We start from the raw sequence: 17,216 nt of genomic DNA on the forward strand, positions 1-17,216 counted from the left end.
GCGCTGTCTCTTTCCTGGCTAACAAGCTATTTCCTCTTCTTCACTCACGCTGCTTTAGTTAATCTGGACCAGTTGCAAAGGATTGATTTTCTGGGGAAAGAAATGAGCTGTTTTGCTCTGTAAACACTTTCTGTGGGTGCTCGGACACATGAGGAGATGAATGAACAAATGAAAGATCTTTCCTAACACTGCTAGTTTACCAAGAGCAAACAGGAGATGAAAGCATCTTTGTTTTGATTTCCAACTTTTCTTCGGAGGAAATGCCCAGCCGTGATTGTTCATTGTTTATGAAAGTCTCAAGCAATTAGTTTTTTGTCAGAGTTGTTGATGGTTTCTTGAAAGGGAAATGTGAGAAAAAAGGAACGTAGCTAAGAGACACAAATACTGTGTTTGGGCTATATAGTTGGATTTAAATCTACAAATCTCCAATACCATTCCATTCTCCTCTGGCAAAAATTTGGGCAATATTTACCTTATCAATTTTTGCTGTGATCACTGCCTACTCTGTTTTTCACTAGATTTTCCTCCAATGCTAAGAAATATATTAAACTGACATTATTTTAATTTCCTCATCTTAAATCCTTTGCTACAACCCCTGGCTGTAATTCTGGTTTTGTATCAATACTCTGTCTCAACATAGGAACACTGGGCATTGAGTTCTTTTTGGTTCAACAAATATTTATCAAGGCTAAACTTTAAATCAAAAGTAATGGTACTCGTGTATGCCGTACTAGGGCATTTGGACTGTATTCTGTAGATTAATGGAGACTTTGTATGTATTTAAGCAGTGGAGTAAAATAATGGTATCTCTATTAGCGTTCTGATAACAATGTACATAATGTTTTTGAGAGGACTGACAGGAAGTAACTATAGGTGACATAATCAGGTCTTTTAAAAGGAGAGATTCAGGAAACATTTGCAAGATAAACATAGCAAGTTTGGTGGCTGGTTGTTTGGGGCCTTGAGGAAAGAGACAGTCAGTTGTGTGTCTGTGGTGAGGAGGTGGGCGTGTCACCAGGACAGGACAGAGAGAGGAAGAGGAGGGGCAGGTTTAGATGAGATAGGGTGCGTTCAGCTTTGAGCAGTGACCTTGAGGGTCGGCCAAGTACTTGAACCCTGGAAACAAGGAGCAGCCATGTGGTTACAGGGGGAAATACGGGCTGGAAACTAGATCTGGGGGTCGTGAGCACTTAGGTGAAATGTGAAGTTTTGTGTCACAATGAAAGTGCGTTTTCACGCATCTCACCCACTTTTTCTCTGTGTTCTATTTTATGTCTTAGTTAGGAAGACTTCAAACCAATATTATTTTTTCCCTCATGCAGATAAATAGGAAGCCTGTAATGATATCCAGAGGTCTTTGTTTTTAAATTGTTATATGTTCCTCCATTTCCAAATGGACCAGCACCAAACACATTTACTTGTTTGATAAGTTACCTTGTGTTACTCCTTTAAATTTCTAAGTTCCAAGGAAACAAACTACATCATTGCCAAGACTTCAATAGGCACGAAGTAAAGTCAACATAAACAGTCAAGGTCAATGTTAGGAGGGCAAAATTATAAAACAAACACGATTTTATTTTGTTAATTGACAACTCTAGCATTCTGTTACTTTGCGTGTTTTATTTCCAAAGAAACCCCTATAAAATTTTATGTTTTCTGGGATCTTAAAACCCACTAGAATAAACACTGAGATAATGCTAAAGACTTAGGACTTCCAATGCATTTTAATATGAATTTTGAAATGTAAAATAAGAGTATGGTATATCACTCACAAGCAGAATTTGTAATAAGTTTTGAATCCCTTTTCAATGTTAAAAGAATGGATGTTCATTTAATAAGTTTGTGAATATGTATAAACAACAAATTGAGAATTCAAAAAGGAAAAGGTATATTATTATTACACTTTCTTATTAATGTATTAAAAATACTTAAAACATTTTCTATTAGTAGTAATTGACACTGAAATTATAAATTATATAATATTTTTGTTTTTACAAATATTATATGATATCACTTATATGTGGAATCTAAAAAATAGTACATATGAACTTATTTACAAAATAGGCTCACAGACACAGGAAACAAACTTATGGTTACCAAAGGGGAAGGGGGGGAGGGATAAATTGAGAGTAGGGGATTAACAGATGCACACTACTGTATATAAAATAGATAAGCAACAAGGATTTAATATATAGCACAGGAAACTATATTCAATATTTTGTAATAAACTAAAATGGAATAGAATTTTAAAAAAGAACATAAATATAAACATATATATGTATAACCGAATCACTTTGCTGTACACCTGAAACTAACACAATATTGGAAATCAACTATGCTTCAATAAAAATATATATTTTTTCTTTATAAACATTTGCACAGTTCTTAAAGACCCAGAAAGTAACTCCACATTTAAAAAGATGAAAATCTGTTTCATTTTTACTGCTTTAGATGGGGAAACAAAAATCATTAGGAAACATCTGGTCTCTGAAGAAGCAGAAATCCCACAGAAAATCTCAGTGGGCCTATTTCATAACTATTTCTTTAGAGAAAATTGGAACTACCATAATCCTTGGGAAACAACCCAGTAAAAGTGTAGCTTTCCATTTCTTGAGAATGCCTGAGTATGTTTATTGTTCACTGATGACCAAGTTAAAGTGGCAGTCAACCCTCCAAAAGATGGCAAGATGATGCAGCTTTTTATTCCAAGATGATGTAAGAGCCAAGACTGTATGTCTCAAAAACATTTGGGGGAAGAACTGGTCCTTTGGTATCTCTAGAACTTTCAGTCTTACTACCCCCGCATTAAGAATCAGCATTTGAATTCATCTCTTTTTTCCAATCTTTGCTGCCCTCTAGTGACTGATATTACACTTCTTTTTCTGCTTAAATCTACTTAATCTATATCTAATTAATGTTCTAATTATTGTGCTGAACTAAATATTTATGAGTAGCCAATGTTTTAAGATTTCCAGTGTTTAGGTAAAACATCAACCTTGCCTTAAGGTTAATCCCAGTGGTCTCCCAGTATAAACTGGCTGGGTTACTCACCATAGCTAACACGATTGTTCAGAAGAGAAGTTATATTCCAAGTTATTAAAATAGCAGCAGTGAAAGTGTAATTCGGCATATATTTTGGGTATAGTGGCACTATAACAGTACTTAACAGACTAATACAAAATTTTCACATCTTAAGACAAGTAATGCCATATTAGATGCAATTAGTACCTAAGAAAGTAACCGAAAAATATAAACTAAAATAAACATAAGTATTTTTACAAAGATATTAGTAACTTAATACAAATAATAACACAAAATTAAGACTAAGAGTATATCATGTGGCCAATATTGAGAAATTCTTATAGAAGTGTGCTGTGTATGGATGTATATATATGTGTATATACACACACATATCTACATATGTATGTACACATGTATATATACATACATATGTAATAAAATTTTGTCATCATGTTGCTATTTAAAATTGAAAATATACAGATTATATAATTGCATGATACTCTCAACCATACAGAATAAGGAATTTAAAGTATAAAATACAGTAGTTAGTATATAAAAATGAAGAACAATAAATTAAGAAAGGGGTTTTACCACTTATAAATGAAAAGTGAATTTGCATTAGTGTGTGTGTACTGATTTGTTTTTACTGTATGAATGAATAATTTGCATGAAAAATAGAGGAAGTGACATGTGTATGCATGATAGGGCTTGGTGAAATACTGTCAAATATTTCCATTTCACCTTGCTTGGATCACAGCTGAGGTGCAGAGATTTAAAGTGCTGGGCTGAATTGCCACTTGGCTATTATGAAAAATTCATAGCTTCAGGCAAGATTTCAATCATTGCCACATTTCTAAAGGTGAAAAATAAAAAGCCCACCTTTATCCACATGAATACTCCCAAATGGTAACATCTATACCGTGATGCCTACAATGATTTAATGAAAAAGGGGAAAAAAGCTCATCTTTGGTGACTTCTAAAACCCTTAATTGGTTCTACTATAAAATTTTTTCTACTTAAATTCAGAAGTTTTTACTGAATTTATAACACCACTAAACTCGTCATCAAATTCTAAAGCCAAATGGATGAATAGAACCATCCTGTTTTTACCTTTTGAAACTCTCACATTCACTGTTCTAGTTTCCCCTCCTGGAAATGCTCCTCTACGACTCATTTATCTCCTTCTCCTTCCCACTCGGGGTGGCCATTACCTCCAGTTTTGTTCTCTGTCTTTCCGTTTCCATCTCTACGCTCTTACTCCCTCAAGCCTTAGTGATCTCCATGTAGATACCTCTACACTCAGCCTCTGCAACCCTGACGGCTTTCTTAATTCCCATTCTGCATTCACAGCACACGGGCCCTTGGTCCTTTCACTGTCAACTCTAGCACGCGTGCAAAGTTAAGTTCCTCTTAAACAAATTGGAAGGGTGTTGGAGATTGTTGAGTTTAACTTCCCCACTTTTAAGCTAAATTGAGTTTTATTTTTGTTTCTACTTTGTTTTTAATTGAAGATTTACAATGTTATGTTAGTTTCAGGTGTACAGCAAAGTGATTCAGATAGATATATATTATATATATATATTCTTTTTTTTTACATTCTCTTCCATTATAGGTTATTACAAGATATAGTATTGAATATAGTTCCCTGTGCTCTATAGTAGGTCCTTGTTGATTATCTATTTTATATATAGTAGCATGTATATTTTAACTTCAAACTTCTAATTTATCTCTCCTCCTCCCTTTCCCCTTTGGTAAACTTAAGTTGGTTTTCTATGTCTCTGAGTCTATTTCTATTTCATAAATAAGTTCATTTGTATCATTTTTTTAGATTCCACATTTAAGCGATATCATACAATATTTGCCCTTCTCTGTCTGACTTACTTAGTGTGATAAAGAAGATGTGGTACATATATACAATGGAATATTACTCAGCCATAAAAAAGAATGAAATGATGCCATTTACAGCAACATGGATGGACCTAGAGAAAGTGAGTTTCAGAAGTAAATTTACTAGACCAAGTTCACAAAGTAACTGGGGATGGAATGAAGATTAGAAATCATGTTGTCTGACTGCCAATCAGTCCAACATACTTCCTACTGTACCAAGCCCCTCATTCCCCAGCTAATTTCAGATTTCCTCTCCTATATGATTTTTTCCAAAATTCTCTTCTGTCACGCAGGCATGAAATCATAGGGTCATTTAAAGTCTCTTCTTCTTTGCTCCAAAGTCGAGTCATTCTGTTCCATCCCATTAATCCATTGATTCTTCTTTGCAATAACGTCTGTACCTGCCCCTGTCTTGTTTTTATTATTATTATGATCTGCTTAGTAATATTTATTGGTGCTGACATAATTTTTAGTCATGACGAAAAGGAAGTCATGAAAGAGAAAAGTAGCTATTTTTAAAAAGTACATTCCATAACTTCTTGTTTAGTTTTGCATATGAAGATTACTTCTTTTAAAAATGTAAATCTAGGCGGGTGGGAAGAATTGGGAGATCGGGATTGACATATACACACTACTATGTATAAAATAGATAACTAATGAGAACCTACTGTATAGCACAGGGAACTCTACTCGGTGCTCTCTGATGACCTAAATGGGAAGGAAATCTAAAAAAGAGGGGGTATATGTATATGTATGGCTGACTCACTTTGCTGTACAGCAGAAACTGACACAGCAGTGTAAAGCAACTATACTCCAATAAAAAAAAATCTAAGTCTAAGGGATATTCCTTTCTGTCCCCATCTTTGTTTGGGCTGCTGTAACAAAGACACCATAGACTGATTGGCTTATAGAGTCTGCCAGCACCATGACCTTGGACTTCCAGCCTCCAGAACTGTGAAGAATAAATTCCTGTTGTTTAAATGCCCCTTTCTTAAAAAAAAAAAAAAAAAGTCATCACATGAATCTATGTCAAGGAGTTCTACAAGGCTTATAACAAAAAATAGTACATCACATCTACATTTCTTTCTCATCCTCGAATTCTGTCCCAAGAGGTAGTTTTGAATATTTTACCTGTTGCTTCTGAGATTCACCTCCATGTTTCTAAAAAATAGGCTGATAATATTACTTTGTGATTTTTCCATCTTTTAAAGTTATAATAACTCTTTATACATTTCCTTGGAAGATAAGAATGTATTTCTTTAAAATGTTAACCTCATCTCTTTCTGATCATGTTAATGTAATTATTTAAGTTTTTGATAAAATAAACATTCGGCATTTTCATTATTGTGTTTATATAAATGTTATTCACACCTGAGTCACATAAGTGCACTGTGGTTACTTCTTTCTGGTGCAACTTTTGGTTTTCTTGGGAATTAGTACTAGTTTTATTTTGGTTTAAGTTTTCTATGTACCTATTGCCATGTTTCATCTGCAGACACTTGGAGAGGAGGGTAACTCCTTCCTTCAACCCACTGATCAAATCAGATAATTTATCAATTTTGCTTTATTCTTGGGGAGTTTCTCCCTGGACCCCCTCTGTACAGCCCTGATCTAGGTTCTCTAGAACTGCTGCTCTGCCCCTTCTCCTGGGCTTTCCCCTCACCGTCATTGTGGGAGCTTTATACACTTTTGTCCTCTTTTAGACCTGCCATCAGAATTCCAAGTTTCCTGCTTCTTGGTAATTCTTTCATTTTAATGAAGTTCATCTTTTTGTAGTTTCTTGAGAAGTGTATGGGAGATGATTTTTTTTTTTAAAGAACTTGCCTAAATGAAAAAGTTTTATTCTACCTTCCTCATTTGGCTGAAAGTTTGTCTGGGTTCAAAATTTAGATTGAAAATCATTTTTTACAGAATATAGTAGGCATGAATGCTTTTTCTTTCAGCTTCAAAGTTGCTGTTCAGATGTCAGATACTATTCTGATTGCCTGTTCTCTCTGAATCTCACTTCCCTGAAGTTTTACTGTGTTGTGCTTTGCTGTGAAAATCTTTCTCCCATTTTGGAAGATACTAATCAGTCTTTTTAATCTATAAATGCAGACATTTAAGTCCTGGGTGTTTTCTTATTTCTTTCTATATAATTTCCTTTCTTTCAATTTCTTCTGTGTCTCTTCCTGGGACTGTACTATTTGACTGTTTGAACTTTAGGATTAAACCTCTATAATTTTACCTATTCTTATCTATTTCCCATTTTGCTTTTTGGTTATATTGATACCTTCTGGAAGATTCCCTCATCTTTATATTTCAACCTTTCTATTTAATTTTGTTTCTGCTACTGTATTTTTAATTTCCAAGAGTTTAATTATTTGAATGCCTCTCTCCCATTTTAACATAATATTCTCAGTATTCTCATTTTATGGATGCATTATATACTTCTATCTCTCTAAGGCTGTTGCTTATAGGGTGTCTTTGATTGCTTTCTGCCATCCCCTGCACCGCTCTGGTTCTTCTGCATTGCTTATTTTCTTTTTCCTCTATATATCTGGTTAGTGGCATGGATTTCCTGAGATTTAAGAGTAGGGCCCTAGAAAAGATTAGAAGCTTTGTATGCAATTTCAGGTCTTATTGACCAGTGGAATTTCTTGTAAGATTCTTAGGAATGCAGTTGTTTTTATTGTCACTACCTCTTTCCAACTGTTGAGTGTTTTTTTTTTGAACCACTGAGGTTCCAAAGAGATGAACCCCCCAGGGTTCTACCTGTGAGAGAGGCCTGGTTACTAAAGTTGTGGAAAAGTGGGGGAAGTATTTTATGGGTCTCACTGTTCAGTGTGTAGACCTTCCTGGAATTCCCTTAATTTTCATATGGCCTCTTACCGTTGACTGTGTCTGGTGTCTCTGGGTCCAAGTCTCTCCAGAGAATAATCTTCTGTTTTCTGTTGGGTCAGGACATTGTTAGGATCTGAATTTTCTTGTTTAAAATTAGAGGGAATGCAAAGGTCTAACGCTTCTTACGGAAAGTTTCAACCCATCTCCGTGCCGTCTGCCTGTTCTACACCTCAGCCTTCAGAGGAGTCTTCCCTGGATACCAGAGCATGAATTCACAAGCATCTTGACTCCTCACCCTTGCATCTTGCAGGCACTATCTCTCTTCTTCCTCTAGTCTTCATTTTCTGCTTTTATTTCTTCCAATTTTTCTTTGCATCTCAATTTTGTTGTCCCCATTTCTTGCTTTTCTTTTGTAATGCAATACCTTTTACACATTTCTGTACTGAATTTTTGTGGAATTGTAGGAGGAAATGAGAGTGGATTCTACACGATTCACCAAAATTCGTTTCCTCTCTTGTTTAATCCCATTGCCATTGCCTTAGATCACACATTAATCACTTACTGCTGGGGTAATTAAATTGGTTCCTGACCAGCTAGTTTCCTTCTTCAAGTTCTTTTCTTCAACTCGTATGTCTGGGTAACTGCCGCCAAAGACAACTCTAAGACATCACTCTGATTGTGTCACTTGCCTGCTCAGAAAACTGCAGCTATTCTCAAATATCTAAATACTAATTTTTCTACCCATCCATAATCTGCCCAAATTTCCAGGCTTATCTTCTGCCATGCTTCTATATAAACACTTTTCTTTCATGTAAGTAACTTTCCTTTTTGTCTTTGAAATGTGCATCTGTCTTCCCACTGTTTTAAGAAAAACCTATTCTTCCTCTTCATTTAATCTTACTTAGTCTTCTCACCTCCTCCAAGAAGTCTTCTTCTTGACTCTGCCAGCAGAAAAAAAATTCTTTGTGCCAGTTTTATACTCTATTCCTTTCATTACAGCATCTGTAACACTTAGTTTTTATATTTTTATCTTTCTCTATTAGACTCTAAGCTGCATTGAAGGCAAAGATCAGAACATATTTATTGTTGTAGATCCCTTTTCAATAAATATTGAGCACCTACTGTGAGCCACATCCTGTACTGAATGTCCTTCAGGCTTTCCTTAGGCAAAGACAGACAAAGGCATGTGGGCAGTAGTTTCAGAAAGCAGGAAAGCTGAGAATGGGATCCCAGTGGTCAGCTGGAGTTCAGAAAGTGGACTTGAGTTTCTAGAGGATGAATGAAGACAAGACTCATCTGAAGTCTTACAGAAAATGAAAATAAGGACCCAGTTCTATGAGTGGTCTCCACAAGTAGGTGATGAATAAGGACATTTTCTCCTTGTTAGTCAAGGCACGAGAGGTCAAAGGTGGACTAAAGTGAGAATGACTTGATATAATTAGTGATGTTGAACATCTTTTCCTTTTGACCTTCTGTATGTCTTCTTTGGAGAAATGTCTAGTTAGATCTTCTGCCCATTTTGTGATTGGGTTGTTTGGGTATTTTTGATATTGAGTTTGTTTTTTTGATATTGGTTTGTTTTTTTTAAAACATATTTTTAATGTTTTTTTTTTTTTTTTAATTTATTTATTTATTTATTTTTGGCTGTGTTGGGTCTCCGTCTCTGTGCAAGGGCTTTCTCTAGTTGCGGCAAGTGGGGGCCACTCTTCATCGCGGTGCGCGGGCCTCTCACTGTTGCGGCCTCTCCCGTTGCGGAGCACAGGCTCCAGACGCACAGGCTCAGCAATTGTGGCTCACGGGCCCAGTCGCTCCGCGGCATGTGGGATCTTCCCAGACCAGGGCTCGAACCCGCGTCCCCCGCATCGGCAGGCAGACTCTCAACCACTGCGCCACCAGGGAAGCCCCTAATGTTTTTTTGATATGAGCTCTTTGTATATGTCGGTTGCATCATTTGCAAATATTTTCTCCCAGTCTGTAGGATGGCTTTTTGTTTTGTTTATAGTTTCCTTTGCTGCGCAAAAGCTTTTAAGTTTAATTAGGTTCCATTTGTTTATTTTTGTTTTTATTTCCTTTACTCTAGGAGACAGATCCAAAATATATTGCTGAGATTTATGTCAAAGAATGTTCTGCTTAGGTTTTTCTCTAGGAGTTTTACAGTATCCCATCTTACTTTTAGGTCTTTAATCCATTTTGAGTTTATTTTTGTGTATGGTGTTAGAAAATATTCTAATTTCAATGAGGTATCATTTCACACTGGTCAGAATGGCCATCATCAAAAAGCATTTATTGTAATAAATGTAATTTATTACAAATATTGTAATAAATGCTGGAGAGGGTGTGGAGAAAAGGAAACCCTCCTACATTGTTGGTGGGAATGTAAATTGGTACAGTCACTATGGAGAACAGTATGGAGATTCCTTAAAAAAAACTAAAAGTAGAGCTACCACATGATCCTGCAATCCCACTCCTAGGCATCTATCTGGAGAAAACCATAATTCAAAAAGATACATGCACCCCAGTACAGGACATGTACTATAGCCAGGACATGGAAGCAACCTAAATGCCCATTGACAGAGGAATGGATGAAGAAGATGTGGTACATATACACAATGGAATATTACTCAACCATAAAAAAGAATGAAATAATGCCATTTGCAGATACATGGATGGACCTAGAGATTATCATACTAAGTGAAGTAAGTCAGACACAGAAATTCAAATATCATATGATATCACTTATATGTGGAAGTTAAAAAAATGATATAAACTTACATACAAAACAGAAGTAGACTCACAGACATAGAAAACAAACTTACGGTTACCAAAGAGGAAGTGGGGGGAGGGATAAATTAGGAGGTTGAGATTAACATGTACATGCTGCTATATATAAAATAGATAACCAACAGGGACTTACTGTATAACACAGGGAACTGTACTCGATAATTTGTAATAGCCTATAAGGGAAAAGAATCTGAAAAATAATAAATATGATATATGTATAACTGAATCACTTTGCTGTACACCTGAAACTAACACAACATTGTAAAGTAACTCTACTCTGATTAAAAACAAAGAATGACTTGATACAGAATTAAGTTGAGTTACTGAAGGGAGTTTTGACATCCTTTATCTCAGACAGGGTAGGTCCTCACATGCTCCAGCCTTTGCAGGATGGAGCCACTGCTAGTTAATGAAACACGGAGCTGTGAAAGACTAGATTCCTCTACACTTCACAGGAAGCATTTTGACTCCAGGATGTGAATATCACTGTCATTCCAAGGAAGAGTTCTTTCTATATTCTTCTCCTAATGATTTTCAAGGGCAGATTCCACACGCTTAAGAAGGTTACTTTGCTTCTTGTTAGCTTTTAAATTAAGTTTATGTGGTAAAGCAGTTGTTCCTTATGCCTAATCACAGTAGTCTTGCTGTATTTATTCGAATTATGAAGAGCTTTAGATTTCTATATTATTCAACCTCATACTGACTACGATTTTGTAAAGTTATAGTCTTTTATGAATTAAAAAACCCTACCCATATAGAAATTGTTGGAGTGTAGGGACCATGGTTAATCATCTTTTTAGCATATTTAGCATATTGGAAATTTTAAGCTGAAGAGTAGTGGGGAAAATAGTAGGTTTAGCATCTGAATGTATAGGTTTGTGTATCAACAATTCTATTGACTAATTTTGTGACTTTGGTCAACTCCCTACACTCTTAGGGTCTCAGTTTTCTCATTTGCTATTGCAAGAGAGTTTTCGTTGCAAATAGATGGTTGTGAGGATTAAACAAGAAGTATATGAAAATCCTTTGTGATCACTAAAGCACTTCAACCACAGAGATTTTGGGTATTAATTGAAGTGAACAAATGTACGAAAGCGCTCTGGTTGACTCCTCTGTTATTTTTCTCCCGTAACTGTACAGAAGACTCTTTCCGGCTTTATTAATGATGATGTCATATGAGACAATGATTAAGAAGATTGTTAGATTATCCTTCCCACAAAATTTCCAATTATGTCCCTGACAGTATGCCTAAAATACTCTTATTTTCAATTTTTCCAACTAAGTTTTGAGTCTTCAATAGGCACATGTTACCATAAAAAAGCAGCATAGAGGAGGTGACTTAATAATGCATGAACAGCCAATTATATATTTGTATGGAATAACATAGCAGCAGAAAGTATAACCTAAAGAAAAAGGTGCTAAGAAAGATAGGAGAATAAAAAGATCTATGCTTCTCCAGAGTAGAGATACACTGTGACTCTGGGGATAAAGAAAAAGTGGTATTTTGAACACATGGATTCCTTTTACTCACTGCTTTGCTTAGTTTCCTTCCCAACTTCAGTTTAATGGGTAACTAGGCATTCTCCCTCTCTCGATATTTTTATTGCATTGACAGCTCTAGATTGATAAACATGTTAAGGCTTCTTTGAAAACGTGGTAAAAATAATTACCTATTGCCTGTGAATCCTTGGCAAGCCCTCAGAAGGACTATTTGTAGTAGATATTTTCCTAGTTTTTCCCTGTAATGATGTGTAGTAATGGTTAAACTACCTCTTAATGAATTAAAAAAAAAAGTTTACCAAAATTAACCAAGTGGAAATAAACATGAATACATTTTATGATTCTATTTAATTCATTATTTATGCTATGTAATTTATTATTTTTGAAATATACGTAAAAGCCCCCTAATTTTCAATCCTTTCTGAGAGGTACAGGGAATAAAATTGTAGTCATTCTTGGATTCTGACCTGCTCCCTTGCTCACACTTTCAGTATGCACTGAATGAAGTATGTACTATATATCATGTCTAGTATGTAGTTATCTTTAATATGCAAGTCAACTCTCATTTAGTCAGCACCTGTTAAATGCAAAATACTCTGCTAGGAAAAGTCTGTTTGGGCAACTGTGTGTATATGTATGGGAGGTGGGTAAGGGTAGGGGAATGCTTAGATTTCTTTTTCAAATATTTTTTTTTAGTGCATACCATGTGCTTGACCTTTTACTGGATACCCAGGCTATAATGTTAAAAAAATCTCTGCTTTCATGCAGCTCACATTATAGGGGAGAGACAGACAATAAGCAGGAAAAGTAAGCATAGTACGAAGGATGGTGTGAGTGCTACAGGGGAAAAGAAAATAGGCAAGGAGACAGGGAGTGCAGGGTGAGATTTGTAATCCCAAACACAGTCGACAGGGAGGGCTGCTCTGAGAAGATGAGGCAGGATGAAAACTCTAGGAGGTGAAGGAACCAGCCATGAGGACGTCTGAAGGAAGACCATTTCAGGCAGAGAGGACAGCAAGTGCGAATGTCCTGAGGCCAGAGTGTGCCCCAGATTCGTGGTTTAGCAAAGTGGCGAACGTGGCCGAAGCAGAGCTGGAGAGAAAAAGAATAACGGGAGGGATAGCAAAGAGAAAAGGGGAGAGTGGATGCGTTAAGTCCTTTAGATGGTAAGGACTTTAACTTTCATTCTGGCTTATATGGAAAGTCATTGGCTGTTTTAAGCAGAAAAGTGATGTAATATGACTAATTTTTGCTAAGAAAAATAAAGTGGGAGCTTGTGGATGTTTTCTTCTGGTTGATTCATTTAAAAATTTTTAAAAAGTCCAAGAAGAAGAAAGTGTAGAAGCAGGAGAGGATTATTTATGCAGCTATTAATAATTCAGTCAAGAGTTGATATTGACTCTTGGTAGGGGTGAAGGGGGTGAGACATGGTCAGATTTTGTAATAGATGAAGACACATCTTACAGAATTTTCTAACGAAACAGATTTGTAGTGTGAAAGGGGGTAATTAAAAGTAATTCCAGGCTTTGGGGTCTGAGAGACTATAAGGGAGGTGTTTCCATCAACAGCAGAGTAGAAGAAATGAGTGCATGGAGGTTTAGGGGGAAGATTGGGAGGTTGGTTTTGAACATGGGATGGTGAGTAGACTTCTCAGTGGTGTGTGGGGTAGGGGGCTGGATGTGTGAAGCTGGGGTTGAGGAGAGAGGTCTGAGCTAGGGTTATACTAGAAATACAACGTTTGGGGATTGTATATTTATTTATGTGATATTTAAGACTGGATGACATCAGCAAAGGAAGGAGTGTACTTTTCTCTTTTCTTAGGTTTAAGACTTTCTGACATTATGGGGTTTGAGAAAGTACCAGGAGAGACTGAGATGGAGAAATCACTGTGAGAAGATGGAAAGCCGCGTGGTGTCCAGGGAGAGAGGTGGAGACATCAAGGAAGACGCAGACGGAATATCGACCACGGATTTAGCAACGGGGAGTACTTTGGTAGCATTTTCAAGAGCAATTTTGATGGATAGGTTAAAAGCCTTATTGGCATGTGTTCAAGAGAGAACAAGAAGAGAATTAAGAAGGGAGAAGTAAAAGCATGCTTTCATGCTGATGAAAATAATCCAGAAAGAGGGGAAACATCATGAAGCAGGGGAGAGAAGAACTTGAGTCCGTTAGAGGGCCGGGATCTCGTGCACGAGTGTAGGATTTAGCATTCACAGGAGCGTGTAAAACTCTTCCGTCAAAATAGGAGAGACAGGGGGTTAGGCATGCCCAGTTGACGTGAGATGAGAATATATGGAGGTGGGAGCTTGTGGGAATTGTCTTCTATTTTCTCTGTCTGCTTCTATTTTTGCAGTTAGATAAGAAGCATGGTGGTGGCCTCATGCTCTCATGGAGTTTAAAATAGAGTGAAGGACACAGAGGAAGGCACTAAATCAGGGCTAAAACAGGTGTATGTGTTGTGTGGAACAAATAGGACTCATGGGATGTTATCATAAAACAACTTTATTTTTGTCTTCCCTTAAATTTATTCTATGGAGCCCAGTTTACCTTCCACTGGATGAAAATTAGAGCAAGTCACCACATTTCCCCAGTTATTTTCATTAATTAAAAATTCCTTGATGAGTCATTAATATGCCCAGAATAATCAAAACTTTGAACTCTACTAAAAGTTAAAATGATTCTGCTAGTTCAACTCCACTACAGGCTGGCTTCCTTTAGTGAGAAAGAGGCCATATGGGCTTCTTGGATTTTCTATTTTCAATTCCCTGCCTTCCCCATCCCCCCTTCCCCAAACACACGCACACACACACACACACACACACACACACACACACTGCCACTTCTAACCCCTCCAGTGTTTGACCCTGACCATGTGAGAGGCAGAGGAAAGAGCAGGGCATTCTTACTTGTTAACACAATCAGGAACCAGCATTATCTATTGGGCCCATGAGGTGTTTAAAACTCACCTGACTTGTCTTGGGGAATCTGTAGTTCTCTGATGTGTGTGACGCATTCTGTTGGCTGACCACTGGCATCTGATTAAAAAAGTGGAAATCAATTGCCTTGTGGCTTCAGCTGAAGAGGAGACTCAATTAGTTCCATTACAGCATTTTATGGCATAAATGGGAAATCAGCTGCTATTGGTATGAAGAGGAAAAGAGGGAGGGAGAGAAGGAAGGAGGAAGGTGATTTTTACTGTGGAATATGAGCACTAGAGGAAGGGTCATTGAGCTGGGTGATAGGATGCAATTGTACTGATGATCTTGGCATCCACACTCACGTATCCTACATCTCTGAGAAATGAAGCAGCTGGTGGCTTCCCATAGGTTCCCATGGCTTCCCACGTGCTCTGCCATCTAACTCCACGCCCTTGAGTACACGTGATTGAACAAGAGATTAGGTCTTGAAACAAAGGCCACTACCAGTGAGGTTGCCTTTTATGAGTTCTCTGTCCAATACAGGTTCTTTATTGGGGAAGACAATGTAAGACAATGTCTGACTATCATCATCAAACTCACATTCAGAGAATGGAAACAAGGATTTTCCGAATGAGTCAACAGACAGTGTGGTGAGAAGACATGTGACAGAAAGGTGTTGAGTGGAAGCCACAGGATGAAATAAACGTAGGTAGCCAGGTATCATAAAACAGAAGGAAAGCAGAGATGTTGGAAGAAGCTCATTGAAAGGAATGCAAGAGCAGCAGATTTGGAGTTGCTGAATCATCAAAAGAGTGAAATACTAGACTCTCAAGCAACACGACCGTGGGTTCATGCTGCACGGACACCACACTGATGGCTGCGAGCAGCTCAAGGTAGACACCCAGCAGCTCAGCCTACTCTCGTGGACAAAGGTGGGCAGGGTCTCGTTCCCCACCCCGCATGGGGCACCTGCATCACCGAGCCTCCCAGGTAAAAGTGCCCCCCACGCCAGCTTCCTGACTCTAAACCCATGGACTCTTCCTCCTTCCTCTTTCTCCATCCCACCCACCACCCGTGCTCAGCGGACACAAGCATGAAATAGACCCCTTCTCCTCTTCTCCACTGATGCTCCTTTAAGCCACAGGAACTTCCCACTGGACATGACAGTGACACCTCTGCTTCTACTGCTACCCACCCACCCCAATTCTTTCTCCATTTAGCAGCCACGTGACCTTCATGAAAATGTAGATCTGGTTATTTCACTCATAAAAAAAGCCCTCTCAAGGCTTCCAGTCACACAGATTAAAATGACTCACTCTATGGCCTCCTTCTCGTCTCTCTGACTTGCCAAGAGTATGTCTGTCGCCAGGCCTCTGTGCGCCCCGTCCCTTTATCCAAGGTGTTCTTCCTCCTTGTTTTACCATGACATTTAGTTTTTAACTTAAGATTAAAAAGAGACTCCTTCACTCATACCCAGTCTCAAGTAGTTATCCATCCACTGGCACATCACTCACTTTAAATCTCTGGCCTGCCCTGATACTCTTTGTGGCTGGTTCTTTTGTTAATTTTTTTCTTTTTTTGTGATGTACTGATACTTATTTTTGGCTGCTCAGTGACAGAAAGCGAGTCCCATGGAGGCGGAGTCCACTTTTGCCTTTGTCATCGCTGTGGTTCTAGTATCCTGAGTAGAGACGGGTGCAGCTAAACTCCCAAGAAATCTTTCTTGTTCAAATGCATTTCATTCCCTATGAGGTTTCCATCTAAACCATCCTCTCTCTCTCTCTCTCTCTATATATATATATATATATTTTTTTTTTTTTGTGAGACCTAGCCCTGTGACACAGAATATTTGTTCACTTTAATTTTCACTTTCCACGTATACTTATAATAAATTTCCTGTAATTGAGGGAAGCTGAGTGTGCCCTTGTGTCTTGCATCTTTAAGTTTCTCAAATACTCTGTACTTTCTCTGATCCAGGAGCTCTTGCAGGAAACAGATTTCTCCACCTGGCTCTGTGTCCCCAAACGCTTTTTATGTCATTGACTTTCATTTCTGTGCCCTTTCTCAGCTCAGATGTTGTTTCCCTGGGGATCTTTGCTGAGCCCTCAGCTGTGGGTCAGGGGCTATAGCTGTGATCCCCAGATGAGCCATTATTGCCCCTATGTTGCAGCACTGCACATAGCCACTGCACCGTGCCACTCCCTGTCTTGTTTGTTTCGTTTTCTGCCAGGTAGACCAGAAGGTACAGTACTTTACACACTTCGCATTGCAGTTTCCGCTTTCATC

This window comes from Eubalaena glacialis, chromosome 5 (genome assembly GCF_028564815.1).
Source record: "Eubalaena glacialis isolate mEubGla1 chromosome 5, mEubGla1.1.hap2.+ XY, whole genome shotgun sequence".
NCBI lineage: Eukaryota > Metazoa > Chordata > Mammalia > Artiodactyla > Balaenidae > Eubalaena > Eubalaena glacialis.